The sequence below is a fragment of the Eleutherodactylus coqui genome, chromosome 13, assembly GCF_035609145.1.
Source record: "Eleutherodactylus coqui strain aEleCoq1 chromosome 13, aEleCoq1.hap1, whole genome shotgun sequence".
NCBI lineage: Eukaryota > Metazoa > Chordata > Amphibia > Anura > Eleutherodactylidae > Eleutherodactylus > Eleutherodactylus coqui.
Genome location: NC_089849.1, coordinates 55,381,270 through 55,396,431, shown reverse-complemented (window position 1 = coordinate 55,396,431; position 15,162 = coordinate 55,381,270).

Genomic DNA, 15,162 nt, shown 5'->3' with positions numbered 1-15,162 from the left:
CCTAATCAAAAAGAAATTGAATGGAGGATTTGGTCTTCCAGATCCGCATCTTTATAACAAGGCTATACACCTTGGGAGGTGGTTGGAACTGGCAGGTTCATGTAAGAATACAGGAATGGCCACTTTACCAAGACACTCCATGGGAGCTGCTTTTTACGAGCTCCTCTAGATGTCAAAACGAGCCCATTATATGAAACCCGAATAGGACCCCATGCTGAAGGATACTTGTGAACTTTGGAGAATATCCTGCTCTCGCTTAGCTTCTCGTATTAGCCTACTTCCTAACATCTGCTGGGTAAGAGACAAAGCTTATACTACACCCTGGCAGGGTCTACATAAAGTCACACCGGAGGACATATTTGGTACATGCTCCACACAAGACTTTTTCAGTTTTAAGAAATTGCTGACAAATACAATCCCTCCTTCCTTCATTCAAATAAGTATGCGTAAAATTATTCTCTCTAAAAACCCCAGTCTTGAGAAAAATATCTAAAACAGTATTTTGTTCAACCTACATATTTGTTATCATAGGAAAAGTAGCTTGGGATCTCCCACTCTGATCAAGAGTCTAAGCGGATCCTTAATTCCTTACATGACTTCTCCCCCTGTGTGAGATCACAGGAAAATCATTTTAAGCTCTTATCTCCATTATATCATTCCCTAGAATGTTTGTTTACACTGAAGTTGGCCAACTCCAATACTTGTTGGAGAAGCACCTCTTCCATTGGTACCCGATCACACATATGGTGGCTTTGTGCAGTAATTCACCCCTTTTGGGAGCATATTGCACATACTTTAAAATCTATAACCTCTGCTAATTTTGAGCTTACCTTGGTAATGATTATCCTTGCCAGACTAAATAATGCATATTGCCCCTCCAAACACAACCTTTGTTAATTGCTGCTGCAAAATCATTAATACCTTTTTACTGGCTAAATCCAGCTTCCCCAGCTTACTCTGAATGGGTCAAAGGTCGATCAGATCCAGTGTATAAAGGAGCCAGTAAGCTAGTCAAACTGAACACATGACCAATTCGTTGAGATGCGGTCACCCGTATTTGCACTTGGACTCTCTTGAGACATCTTTGTGTTTATTATTCCTGTTCTTCTCCTCCTCTAGAGCAGGAGGGTCAGGTGTGGTGGCTCAGTTGTTAGCATTGCTTCCTTGCAGAGCTCGAATTCTAGGTTCAAATCTGTCCAAAGGGAGCACGTTTTATGTTCTCTATGTATTTATTCTTGTTTTTCTCCTTCTCTAAAGTAGAATACACAAATGTGGTGGCTCAGCTGTTAGCACTGCTGCTTTGCAATTGTGGAGTTGTAGGTTCAAATCTCTCCTAGGGGGACATCAGGATGGATATGTTTATGTTCTCTTTGTGTTTACTCTTGTTCTTCTCCTCCTCCAGCACAGAATAGACCCATCTGACCAAGGGCAATACCTGAATGTTTTTTTGTACATTCTCTTTGTGTTTATTCTTGTTGTTCTCCCCCTTATCTGGAGCACAGCATACAGGTTTTTCATTTAATAACACTGCTGCTTTGCTGTGCTGGAGTTATAGTTTGAATTCTGACCAGGGACAACATCTGGATGGAGTTTTTCAAAGTCAATGCAGATGTTATCCTCAAAGGGATTTCAAACTTAGGATCCCATCACCCAAAGTTAACACTAAGCATTGAGCCACATTCATAGAATAACTATCTCCCTCCCTCTCCCTACCTTGAACATATGGGTGAATGGAGTGCAGGACAAGTGAGAGTAGCCACTTCCCCAATTACATATGCTTCTATCATTGAAATTGTCGCAGCCATGGCTTATGTGCATCTCCCCGTGTAATTTATTTGTTAGAAATGCTGACTTTTGTTTTTTTGCATGCATTGGTGGGGAAGTGGCTGCCCTCATTTGTCATGCACTACATTCACACATCTGTCTCAGGTGGCTTAATGAAAGTATATAGCCAGGTATCCAGCTTTCCCAGAGTTCACAGGAGGCCTTTGACTCAAGGGTAAGTGCTTTTTAGCGCTAGGTACCCATCCAATATGGTTCGGCATGACGTGGCAGATGAGCCCATATGCTTTGATCAAAATATGTGCTAAGAATCTTATATTTTTTATGTAGTTAATATAAACAACAGCTGTGCCGTTTTATCCAGATCTTATATGTGCATGAGTGCTAAAGCATGTGTTACTGTGATTGTAATTGTTGCATCCATAGCTTACATGCACCTTCACATTTAATTTAATTGTTGGAAGTGCTAGCTTTTTTATTTGCGAATCAATGTATATTTTACTATTAGTATAAAATTACTTATTTTGTGATCTTTGAGTAAATACAGTATATCATATAACTTGAATACGATGTTCAAAAACTAACGCTGACTCTGGATCATTGAAATATACGACTTCCTAAGGCTGCGGCTGCCAAACATAATCAATCTACTCTACGTAGAGAGAAAGGGGTCTGTCCTGCGGCCGCGGGCTCTTATGGCAGTCTGTCCCTTCCAATTGCTCAGTAATGACAGGCCACATCTGCACGCATCAGATCAGACTAGAGACTTGTATACATGGGGGCTGCTTTTAGATTTAATGTAAAGTGACCAAGGACATGAGAGATGCAGAGAGAATCTGGCAGGGCAACAACTGGCCTTTTCTTCTGGATACGAGCGGGGAGGATGGAATACAGCACACGGGCTATTCTTGTGAACAATAACCATGTGACAAGCCTTATTGCATTGTATCTACCCTAATGTGTCAGACCTTACTTGACATTTCAGTTTTCACACTACTTTATAGAATTTGGACTAGAACATTAAGGAAACACTCCTAGCAAAACCGATACACTGTTATGTCAAGTGCTGGGTCTAAGAGTAGTGCAGGACTTTAATCTTTAATGGTCTTTGAATTCCTGTTTCATGCACCAACACCACCGCTTCATGCCCAATGTAAGGGGTTACCCTAAAGCACTAACACCAGTCCTCACAGACCCAAACAGGTCATGTTTTCAGGATATCCTTTAGTAAGAACACCCGTAGCAATGTCTGAGGCACTGATGATAATTACATCACCTGTGCAATACTGAGGAAATCCTGAAAACATGACCTGTTGGGGGTCCGTAAGGACTGGAGTTGGGAAATACTCCCCTGAAGGGTTAAATAAATAGATGCCTTGGCGATGGACTGTGAATTGCAAGAAAAATTGTGCCAAATTTGCACCACATTTCAGCAATATGAAACTAAGCATGCACTGTGGGAACATTCAAGAGAGGTGATGTCAGCACTATATAAGTTGTGACAGTTGTGTCACCGTGCCTATAAGAGAAGAGAGTCCAGTGTTATGAACGGAGGACTGCAGGCAGTGCTGTGGCTGCCAGAGGGAACCTGAGGCCAGGATATAGTGACTGCAGCTGGGAAGATGCTGCTGGAGAAAATGCTAGAGTCTGCAAAGGACTGAGGAGAAGAGAGACTGCCTTCTGCCTAGAGCATCTGAGAGAGAAAGACCATGCTATGCTCCAACCTGAAGGGGTGACAGAAATGCAAGGATTTTGGAAACTGTGGTTGAGGAATGCTCCCGACTTCAGATTAGCCATAGTTAGTCAAAGTAAGTACCCCCATGCAACCTACTGTAAGTGAGGTCGGCTCCAACTAATAGGTGTGCACACTACTAGGGACATAGCATTAGCCAGCAGGCCTGCTGCAGTTTGCGACAGGGACTTGGACACACATTATTCTAACTGCTGTTTTCGCTCAAGTATGTGAAAGTGGAAATAATTATCTTAATAAGATTGTTTTACTTCTGATATTACAGTTATTCTCTTGAATTATTTTGTTTATAAAAAAATATTGCACATTTTTGTAACTCCTTTGACTGCATCGCATCCTAAACCTGTGTTGCAACATCATCTATCCGCAACACCTTGTAACGACTGTGGATGTGGAACCACTATGTCAACCTACCGGGTAGGTGATGATCCAGTCCAGCACGGTTGATAGCCGAATCCAGCGTGTGACGTAAGATACCGGATGTACGAACCCCGTATGCAGATGGAAACTAGGGAAAGTATCTTGCCCTGAACTAATAGCCAGGAGAGGGAAACCCCTGCCTATAAGCGGAGCACTCGTCCAAATAAGGACGACCCCACAGTCTTCTTCTAGGTGCTGACTGACCCTGACAGGACAAAACACCTATAAAACAAATGACAGAACAATATCGGGGCATACAGGAACAAAGGAGGTACAGACTGACAAGGATTAACAGAGAAGCAGACTCACGAGGATAACAGACAGCTGGATACATGAATGGAGGACACAGAACACGAGCAGAAAGTAAGGTAGCAGGAAAACTGCCGGAGCAGTGGCTAAACATGGAGTTATGGACACGAATCACACAACAACACTACAGCAGTGACTGAAAGGCCCAGAGCAGCTATATAGGGAGATGATTAGAAAAGGTGCATCAGCTGAGCAGGAGGCCCAGAAGCAATTAACCCTAGGAGTACTGGAAGAGAATAAATGTAAGTTCAGTCAACAGGGAGAGCAGGACGACGCCCTCACCTGCCAGAGATAGAAGCAGAGGATTGTGTCTGAACAGTGCACCTAATGCACCTGCACTAGACAAGACAATATTAGATTTGCCTGAAGTGTTTCTTTGACCCATCTCCCAAATAAAGAACTAACTTCCCAAATCAGTGTTCATACTTTGCAGTATATACTTGAAATGCTAGAGATTGTGGCGGCAGTATCTACAAGAAAGTTGAAATAGCAAATTGATTTCAGCCTACTTAAACATTTGGCATGAGGGGGGCAAGTAAAGGCTTCAATAAATCTCAGGAAGGACATAGAATTGTAGGATCTTTTACCCAATGCAGTGGAGTACAGGTCCAGCAATCATTAACATGAGTGGTGCGTCCTGATAACTCAATTTGAAGTATTTTATAGTACTATATTGTACTACTATAAAATGTAATTTTCTATTGTAAAAAAACACACTTTGAAGTTTGACTTGGAGCCGAGCTCTGAGTCACGATGACAGGCCATGCCGGCCTCTCCTCGCCAACGTCATTGAGAGTGACAGCTCTCTCCCTACATACAAAAGGTGAAAGAGCTGTCAGTCAGCTCCAAGTCAAACTTCAAAGGGTGTTTATTCTGAAATGCTGCAGTGCTTCCGAATAAAACATACATGGAGCAATGTGTATATATGTCCCAGGTTCATGCTGCCTCTATGCATCTGCATTTCAAACTATTTTCCATTTCTATCAGAATCCATCATTCATCTGTTGGACTGTTTCACCTGAATTGCAGTCCATCAGCAGAGACTACATGGACGTTCTTCTACTGTTGGTAACCATGTTACTCTTCGTGAATGATTCTCACAAATTTGAAGGATCTATGATGGATGCTGCAACAAATCAAAATCCAATCAGAAACAACCCTGTGGTTGAAGACAGGGGACAACAAGAATGGTGTGCAGATGATCCCTGAGCTGATCAAGAATGGACTACGGAGTATACATTATATTTTGATATGTTGGGTTTGTGATTCTCGATGGGCATCAGACTGCATCCTGTATTTTCTGTAGACTGTGTAGTAACATTCATTCTGTGGCTATTTCCAAAGAAGTTCTGATGATCCGAGACTTAAAGGTGTTTTATGAGATTAGAAAAACTTTCTTTCATCAACCCTGTTCCTCATTGAATAGTGCTGTAAGGAAAACCTTATTGCAGCCCTGTCTCTAAAATCATAGCCTCTCTCCATCTGAAACTGAATCTTTCAAAAATGGAACTTTTTGCGTTTCCACCATCTGCTAACGAGCATCGCTCTTCTTGAGTAACTGCCTTCTCTTCCGAGTGTGCTCGGGGGGGCGGCGCGGGTAGCGGAGGGGAGAGAGAGAGATTCGGCCGCCCCATATGCCCCCCCGAGCATGCTCGGACGAGAAGGCAGTTACTCGAGAAGAGCGATGCTCGCTCGAGTAACTGACCTTACTGAGCATGCTTGCTTATCTCTAGTCTGAACCATTGTGAATAGGATCATTGAAATCAAATGGTCATTTTCACACTCGACATCTGACCCTATCACAATTGATGATAAGTGCGATTGGGCGGTGAATTTGCAGGGGTACAATCTCTTCAGAAGAGACCGAAGGAACCAGAAAGGGGGAGGGGTATGTCTGTACGTCAAATCGAACTTGAAGCCGAGGCTACGGGAGGATATAGGGGTAGGAGACGAACAGGTAGAATCTCTGTGGGTAGAAATACAGGGAGGAAAAAATAACAAAATCCTGATAGGGGTCTTCTATCGACCACCAAAAGCAACAGAAGAAACTGAAGACTTACTACTAAGGCAGATAGAAGAGGTGTCAAAACGAAACGAAGTAATTATCATGGGGGACTTTAATTACCCAGATATAACATGGGAGAACGAAACCTGCAAATCTCACAGGGGTGATAAGTTCTTGAGAGTAATTAAAGACAATTACCTGAACCAACTTGTGCAGGAACCAACAAGAGGGAGAGCCATTCTGGACCTAGTGCTAACTAACAAACCGGAACGTATAAAGGGGGTGCAGGTTGAGGGGCACTTGGGGAACAGCGACCACAATATAATCAACTTCCAGCTGTCAATCAATAGGAAGCCTTATCAGGGAGTGACAAAGAAACTAAACTTTAGTAAAGCAAAATTTGATGAGCTTAGAACTACTATCGGTAACATTAATTGGGACAACATCCTCAAAAATATCAGTACGGAGGAAAAATGGGAAAAGTTCAAAAGGATCCTAATCGCCTCATGTGAGCAGTTCATTCCCTTTAAAAATAAAAGAAACTCAGCTAAAAGGAAACCAATGTGGCTCGACAAGACGGTACGAGGGGCAATAAACGAAAAGAAGAAAGCGTTCAAACTACTAAAGCAACAAGAAGAAGCGCTAAAATCATACAGGGAAAAAAACAAAATATGCAAAGATACGATTAAGACTGCCAAGGAGGAAGCAGAAAGACGGATCGCAAAAGAGAGCAGAAACAACCCGAAGCTATTTTTCAACTACATAAACAGCAAAAGGATTTGCAGGGAGAGCTCTGGCCCTTTAAAAAACAATGCAGGAGAAATCATTGATGATGACGAAGGGAAAGCAAATCTACTAAACAGTTTCTTCTCAAGTGTGTTCACCAAAGAAAAGGAAATGCCACACGAGATGCAGGGGAATAAAACGAACCCCTCACAAAATATCTCATACCTAACGCAGGAGGAGGTGCGGAAGCGTCTAAAGAAAACTAAAATTGATAAATCACCGGGCCCAGATGGATTACACCCAAGGATACTAAAGGAACTAAGTGACGAGATAGCTAGGCCGCTATACCTAATATTTCTAGACACTATCAAGACCGGAGTAGTACCATTGGACTGGCGCATTGCCAACGTGGTTCCAATTTACAAAAAAGGGAGCAAAAGTGAGCCTGGTAACTACAGGCCAGTAAGTCTCACTTCAGTAACTGGAAAAATTTTCGAGGGGATTCTGAGAGACGCCATCGATGAGTACCTCAAGGAGATTAAGGGAATAACTCCTCACCAGCATGGATTCATGAAGGGTCGCTCATGTCAGACAAATCTGATCAGTTTCTACGAGGAAGTAAGCTCTAAGCTGGACCAGGGAGAATCTATTGATCTTGTATATCTGGACTTCTCTAAAGCCTTTGACACCGTGCCACATAATAGGCTAATATACAAAATGAGGCAGCTCGGACTGGGCGAAAACGTGTGTAAGTGGGTAAAAAATTGGCTCAACGATAGAAAGCAGAGGGTGGTAATAAATGGTTCGTACTCTGATTGGACCACAGTCGCTAGCGGGGTGCCACAGGGTTCAGTATTAGGCCCCACTCTGTTCAACATATTTATCAATGACCTGATAGAGGGGCTGCACAGCAAAATATCAATATTTGCAGATGACACAAAATTATACAATATAATTAATGCAACGGAGGACAATGTGCGGCTACAAACGGACCTGGATAAGCTGGGGGCTTGGGCAGAAAAATGGCAAATGAAGTTCAATGTTGAAAAATGTAAGACTATGCACATGGGCAGGAGGAACGGATGTCACAAATACTCACTTAATGGGGTACCACTAGGGAAAAGTGATATGGAAAAGGATCTGGGGGTATTAGTGGATAATAGACTAAACTGGAGTAACCAATGCCAGTCAGCCGCTGCAAAGGCAAATAAAGTCTTGGGGTGCATCAAAAGAGGTATAGGGGCGAAGGACGAGAACATTATCCTTCCATTATATAAGGCACTTGTCAGGCCTCACATGGAATACTGCGTACAATTCTGGACACCGGTGCTCAGGAAAGATGTCACAGTGCTTGAGGGGATTCAAAGAAGAGCGACTAAACTAATACATGGAATGACGGGACTGGAATACCCAGAGAGGCTGTCCAAATTGGGACTATTTACTCTAGAAAAAAGAAGGTTAAGAGGCGACCAAATAACCATGTATAAGTACATGAGGGGACAACACATGGATCTCTCCCGCGATCTGTTTACACCCAGGACCACGACGGTAACAAGAGGACATCCGCTACGATTAGAGGAAAGTAGGTTTCATCACCAAAACAGAAAGGGGTTCTTTACTGTAAGAGCAGTTAGACTGTGGAACTCTCTACCGGAGGAAGTGGTGATGGCAAAATCCATAGAGGAGTTTAAAAGGGGACTTGATGTCTTTCTGGAGAAGGATATTACAGGATATAAATATTAGGTTAAGTGTCAATCCTGGTATATAGGCAGGTAGGAACTATTAGGGGTTGATCCAGGGAACAGTCTGATTGCCATTAGGGAGTCGGGAAGGAATTTTTCCCCCAAAAAGGGCTAATTGACTTCTGGCCTTGGGGTTTTTTGCCTTCCTCTGGATCAACACAGTAGGATAGACAGGCTGGACTAGATGGACAATGTCTTCATTCGGCCTTACATACTATGTTACTATGTTACAATTGGTCAGATATCACACGTGAAAATCGCCCATGTGAAATTACCCTAAGAGTTACAGAACTTTAAGTTGCAACAGAACTATAAGAACTTTATATGCAACAGTGGTTCATTAATGCTACCACATCAATCTATTTCATTGTTTTCCACTCGTTCTACAGTCTACATTGTTTTTGTGAACTTTTCACTGTGCTACCGTCTTCACAAAATCACCCAAGTAGATCTGCCAACATCCTCGGGTGTCACTAAATTACTTTGGAATTAAGCTCATACAGCCCTTGGCACAGTCATTCCCCAACTCCTCTGTTTTCTAAGACAATGAAATCTCATGAGTATCTATGCCACACGCAGTTGGAGAGCATTCGGAAAGGATTACAAGCAGCATAGAAGCCAGCTGTTAATTTAAACGCTTCCTTGAGCAGGTCTTCAGGAACCTGTCGAAAGAAGTTCCATGTAATATTCCTATAGGTGGGAGTTCTACAGACAGGGATAGGGAACACCTATAGGTGTTAGAGAAGGATGCAAAGACGATATTACGAGCATGCCTTTTACGGCTCAGTGGTTATGAATGATTGCCGATTAGTTAAGACAATGGAAGATGTGCAGAAGGCTATGATTTTAATCCAAATTCTTGATTACAATTGTGATTCAGAGAAATTAATTGGAAGTAAATGGCTAGATTGGAATATCATTACGCTACAAATTTCAACAAAAATGTCTCAAACACAACACACCCAACTCAACTTGCTCACAACACATAAATAAGGTTCTTTCTACTATGAGCCATAAATCCTGCACCTCTGTTCCATACTATGGGATTTAAAAGAACCTGGCCGGTAACGGGGAAAAAGTTATTAATAGGATGCTATTACCATGACAACCTTTCATGATGATCCAGCCTTCACTTCATTGTTCATTGATCCTAATACCGGGCTTCTATATGGCTCCACGGAGCTTTAGTCCACTGTGATATTCACATGATTACTAAGAGATGAATTTAAGTTTTATTTACAGCACAGCCTGATCTGAGAATTCTCAATGTTTATGCCCACTGCTTTCTGTATGTAGTTAAAATGTGTCTGAGATGTTCTGAAAACTACTTAGATGAAACAGGTGGTGAATCACAGGGAGGCCGCTATAAGGAGTGCAAATGTTTTTTTTTACTTTAAATTTGGATTCGAAAATTTGACCTGAAGTTTACAATAAATAATGTAATTTCTTAAAGTAACTAACTTATATAATAAGCAAAATAAGAGTTAATGTCCTGTCCAACTCACCAGAAATAAAGTGGTGGGTGAATAAAGAGGAAAACAAACAATAAGCCATTTTGCACTGGGTAGTAAAATAAAAAAAATGTAGTGCACCATGCAGGCTTACAACCTATCAATAACACCATATTTCAGTCCAGCGGGTTACCCTGCACCTTATAGGTGAACCACACTGGCAGCGGCACTCTGAGCTCCCCAAACATTCAAAGCCACACTATGTTACTGGAACATACCAACAAATACAAGGTATCAGTTAATATTTTGGCCAAAATACACAAGCTCACAACCCACGTCAAGGGTCCTCATTGTATCGCGGGTCGCTACACAAATATCAACTTAAAAATCACCGAATAAGGGAATATACAGAAAAATCTGAGAAAGTGGCCATTTACTTACCAATGAACTAATACAAGAGGGCAGGAAGAAGCAACACATCTCTCAACATCCAGACAGCCAAACTGCTCAATGGAGAAGCAATTGCACAGGTGTAATGTACTGATGATCAGCCACTCACACACCTTCCTTATACTGAGCGGGGTGGCTGCTTAGCATAATACCTGCACACAGATAAACCATAGTGGGAACCCCAGATTGAACTTTGCTATGGGATTCCCTTTCTTCTAGGTAGCCCATTGATAGGCTCTGACAATCGGGCAGATTCCTGGTAGACCCCTCATATTGATGATACAGAGGACTACTTTCCTTTTGCTCTGACGAGTCCCAACCTCCCAACAGAAGGTCCTAACATTAACCAGCGTCAGAACCTTAATGTTGCAGAGGCTACAGCACACAGATTATGTGTGGAGCACAATAGTGACCGCAAAAGTTGGCTCTGTCTCACTCACCCATGCCATTCTTTCAGAAACAGTACTATGACTTCCTTCTGTTGCCAGGTCCAACCTGTACTGACCAGCATCTTTATCCTGACTTTTTGTTCCTAATTTGTATTTTTTTAAAATTTGTTCAAAGAAACCTAATGGGGGGTTAGAAACTAATGTCTAACTTACTATGTCCAAATGTGAGGGGGATGAAAATTGTTTTTATTGTTCCCTTTCAAATGTTCATTTCGTTTTGTTATGTTATATGCAGTATTTATTGGCATTGGCCCATTTTTTAGATGTGGCTTTCACTAAATCTCTTCTGATTAATTTAATTATTATCCATAGTGTGCAAAATGTATTTTTAATTATAGACAAATATTCATAAGTTCTTATATAATTGCATATTACAATATTTCCTTATATTCCCTGTCCCAGTATTCTTATCCAAAATTGATTTGGATTTATTTAAATTGTTATGTTGCATTTTTCCCTCTGGAGGTTGGAGTTACCCCCGTTTTGCTAGGAGATCGAGAGTTACGCTTCCAACGTGCCTCCTTCTTCACATTTACGGAGTTTACGTTCATTATCAGCGTACATTTACGCTGGAACACCCTCTCCGCTATTCATCTATGACATCTTGATACCGCGCCAGAGCGACACGGCACGGAGGTGCGCGCCGAGCACCGGGAACTCCCACCTCCAGAGAGGTAAGATTTGCTATTTAAATGTGGTATTCTTAACTGTTATGTATACTTGATAAAGGCGTTTATAGAACGCTGAAACGCGTTGTAAGACTATTGCTGCAAGACCTTTACTTGCATGCAATTTTTGTATTTTTATTTTGGAATTAAATCTACGAATTGTATATTTAATTACTGTCTGCCACGACAGTTTATATTCATTCTTTCTCTAAGAGAAGCTCCAGCAGTAGCGCGGAAAGACTTTTTTATCTTTGAATCTTATTTCACCCACTGAGGGGAATTTCTCCCTTTGGGTTTGCTTCTTTCCTGGCGACTCTCCTTCCTCACCGAAGGATATTGGAAGTCTCTTCATTTGTTACGGGCATACCTGGACTACAGGTGCCGGCGGGTAGCTCCCGTAGGATCATACGGTCTATGGGAACCCCGCTGAGCACCAGGTGAGTCATTCTTATTATTTTATTCCTTGGTGGCGCGGATCATCACTTTGAATTTTATGTCCAAATGTGAGGGGGATGAAAATTGTTTTTATTGTTCCCTTTCAAATGTTCATTTCGTTTTGTTATGTTATATGCAGGATGGAGAGAATATATCAAGAAGAACAGTAATATGGATGATATTTCGTGGTGTGGGAGTGTAACTGAGTCCAATGGCTCGAAAGGGGCATACCCTGATAAGGGTTGGGTACTGGAGCTGGCATCTAACATGCTAGACAGAGGTCACATGATTAAGATGGCCTGAAAGGGGATGCATTAGGGGTTGTGACACAGGTCAAGAAGTACACAGAAAAAGACTGAAAACAGGACAGTGTGCAAAATGCACTGTAGGCAATTATGGGGCCTACCAGTATCAGAGACACTCCAGTTTTAGTTCTGTACATGTCTGTGCGGGATAAAAACCTAAGAGCCATAGCACCATCTTGGACTCTTGCCACCCGCCTACAACCCAGTGTCATTTGAGAGTTAGAGACAGACTGACCAGTTTAACTTAAGGCTAGAGATGAGCGAGTATACTCGCTAAGGCTAACTACTCGTGCGAGTAGTGCCTTAGCCGAGCATCCTCCCGCTCGTCTGTAAAGATTCGGGGGCCGGCGCGGGTGACAGGTGAGTTGCGGTGATGAGCAGAGGGGAGCGGGGGGGGGGGGGAGAGAGGGAGAGAGAGATCTCCCCTTCGTTCCTCCCTGCTCTCCCCCGCCGCTTCCCGCCCCTCGCCGGCCCCAGAATCTTTACAGACGAGCGGGAGGATACTCGGCTAAGGCACTACTCGCTCGAGTAATATGCCTTAGCGAGTATACTCGCTCATCTCTACTTAAGGCCCTTTTACACAGAACAATATTGTTCAAAAAATTGTTTAGACCAGTGAAAATGAAGGATGATAATCGTTCAGTGTAAACACCTCAGAGTGCATGATGTGATAATTAGAACACTGAATTTCTGAGTGTCTGGATTGACCGCCATATAAAGAATGTTATTTCCCTAAAATAACAAAAATGTTCCAAGAGCTTATAAACAAGAGCAATGCAAACATCAAAATATCAAAAAGATTGCTTTGTTGCTCAAAAACCCACAGAGAAGCGCTAAAATGAAATAACTTTTCTGAATGTGCTCAAAATTCACCCCGGAGAATGTAAGACTGCACAATAAAATTGGGCAAAATTAGGCAACTGCGTAACAAGTGCCTTAAAATGCACTAATCCATTACCTAAGCTATGGTCTAATCCATGCCTACTTTTGTGCCTATTTTCTGACATTCAGCTTTATAAATGGGTCCAAAATATCCGACACACAGAGGTCACACCGACATTCATAAGGAAAAAAGTTGGCAGAGCCATTTGTGATTTTTCATTCAAATCATTTGTAAATATGGCGTAAAAATAGTACAATGTTATTCCGGCACAAATTACACAATGACTCTGGTGGAAAGGCTTTATAAATAAGCCACCCTGTGTTCAGTTATAACGCATTAATAGTGTGAAGTGGTCATCTACCTCAAAAGGACTGTACATTGTATTACGTGAACTGTATGCTATTGTAATATAGAGACCTTTCATAGAGTTTCACCTGTAGTATCTTCTAAGAAGTATCGTTATCTTACATCCTGTATCAAGTACTGCTATTTTTAGGGTTTAGCGAGCCCAGATAGTGTTGGATAACCGTACGGTAAAAGTTGGAGCGCTATTTATATCTATACTGTAGTTTATGCATTCTTTTGTGTTCTTTACTAAACTTTATATACTTATTTGTAACTCGGGTTTGCATTGTATTCCTGTGTCTCATCCACCATCCGTGACATGTGCATCACCGCTCCATTCTTTCAAAGAGGCACCGAAGCTTCGTTTTTAGGATTGGCAGGGTTCTAGCAATCGGACTCCCATCAAACATCAAGCCATCCCCCTTGCTTTGGGGAAATAGTTGTTTGCTTGATAAAACCCCTTTAAGTATATGGGACTGAATTTCACAAATAATAGAAGTTCATCCCATAGAAATAACTTCTATTTATACTTCACTGATGTTCCTTTGAACTACGGATTTGGGGAAAAATCATCTATTTTATATTACACTCATTTTCAAAGGAGGCCAGCTGCACATACTGTATGTATATGAAGATTTTCTGCCAGGACCATAGGAATTAGTGCTGTAAAGTATCCATGTAAATCATGCAGAACTTCTGAAATAAAACCCTTGCTTTGCGGTTTATTTGATTCATTGAAGGCAACTGGTCTTCTGGAAGATTCCTACTCCTCCATTTATTCATCTAATGATGGAATCAATCACCGTTAACCGACTAAGAGAATTCTAATGCCCAAATGGAGACGTTCTATATATAATACTGAAGTAATGATGGCGCATTTATAATCACTGGTAAATAATTTCCCGAGGATATTCTTATAGTAATTCTTCTATGGGCTGAACCGTTACAGCGCATATTGTAGTTAAAAAACACTCCTTTGAGGTTTAATACACTTCGTGCTACTATAATTCTCCGGGGTAGGGGGAATTCTATTAGATAAAAATAGAGCTAGAGACATAGCTATTGGGGATGTAGAGGTAGAAGTCGTACTTTGGCCCACATGCCTGACGAAGCCAAAAGTTCTCTTTGCCACAGGGGTATTACTACATATTATATATGCAAGTATTATAAATGCCACAAGGTAGATGGGGGTTACAGATTTTGCATTAGAGACTGAGATTTTCAAGCTATGGGAATGCATGGCGCCCTTTTATGGTATGCAAAACTTTCTACATTAATTAATTCCTGAACTTCTACAACAACATCAATACAGTTAGACCCATGATTTTTCCTCACTTATGAAGCCCTCCGGCACTTGCCATAGAGAGAGGCATTCTTTGTATCCAGTGGATATACTGGTAAAGTTGCCTGGTGCAAGCACAGAGTCACGACTGACTCCTTGG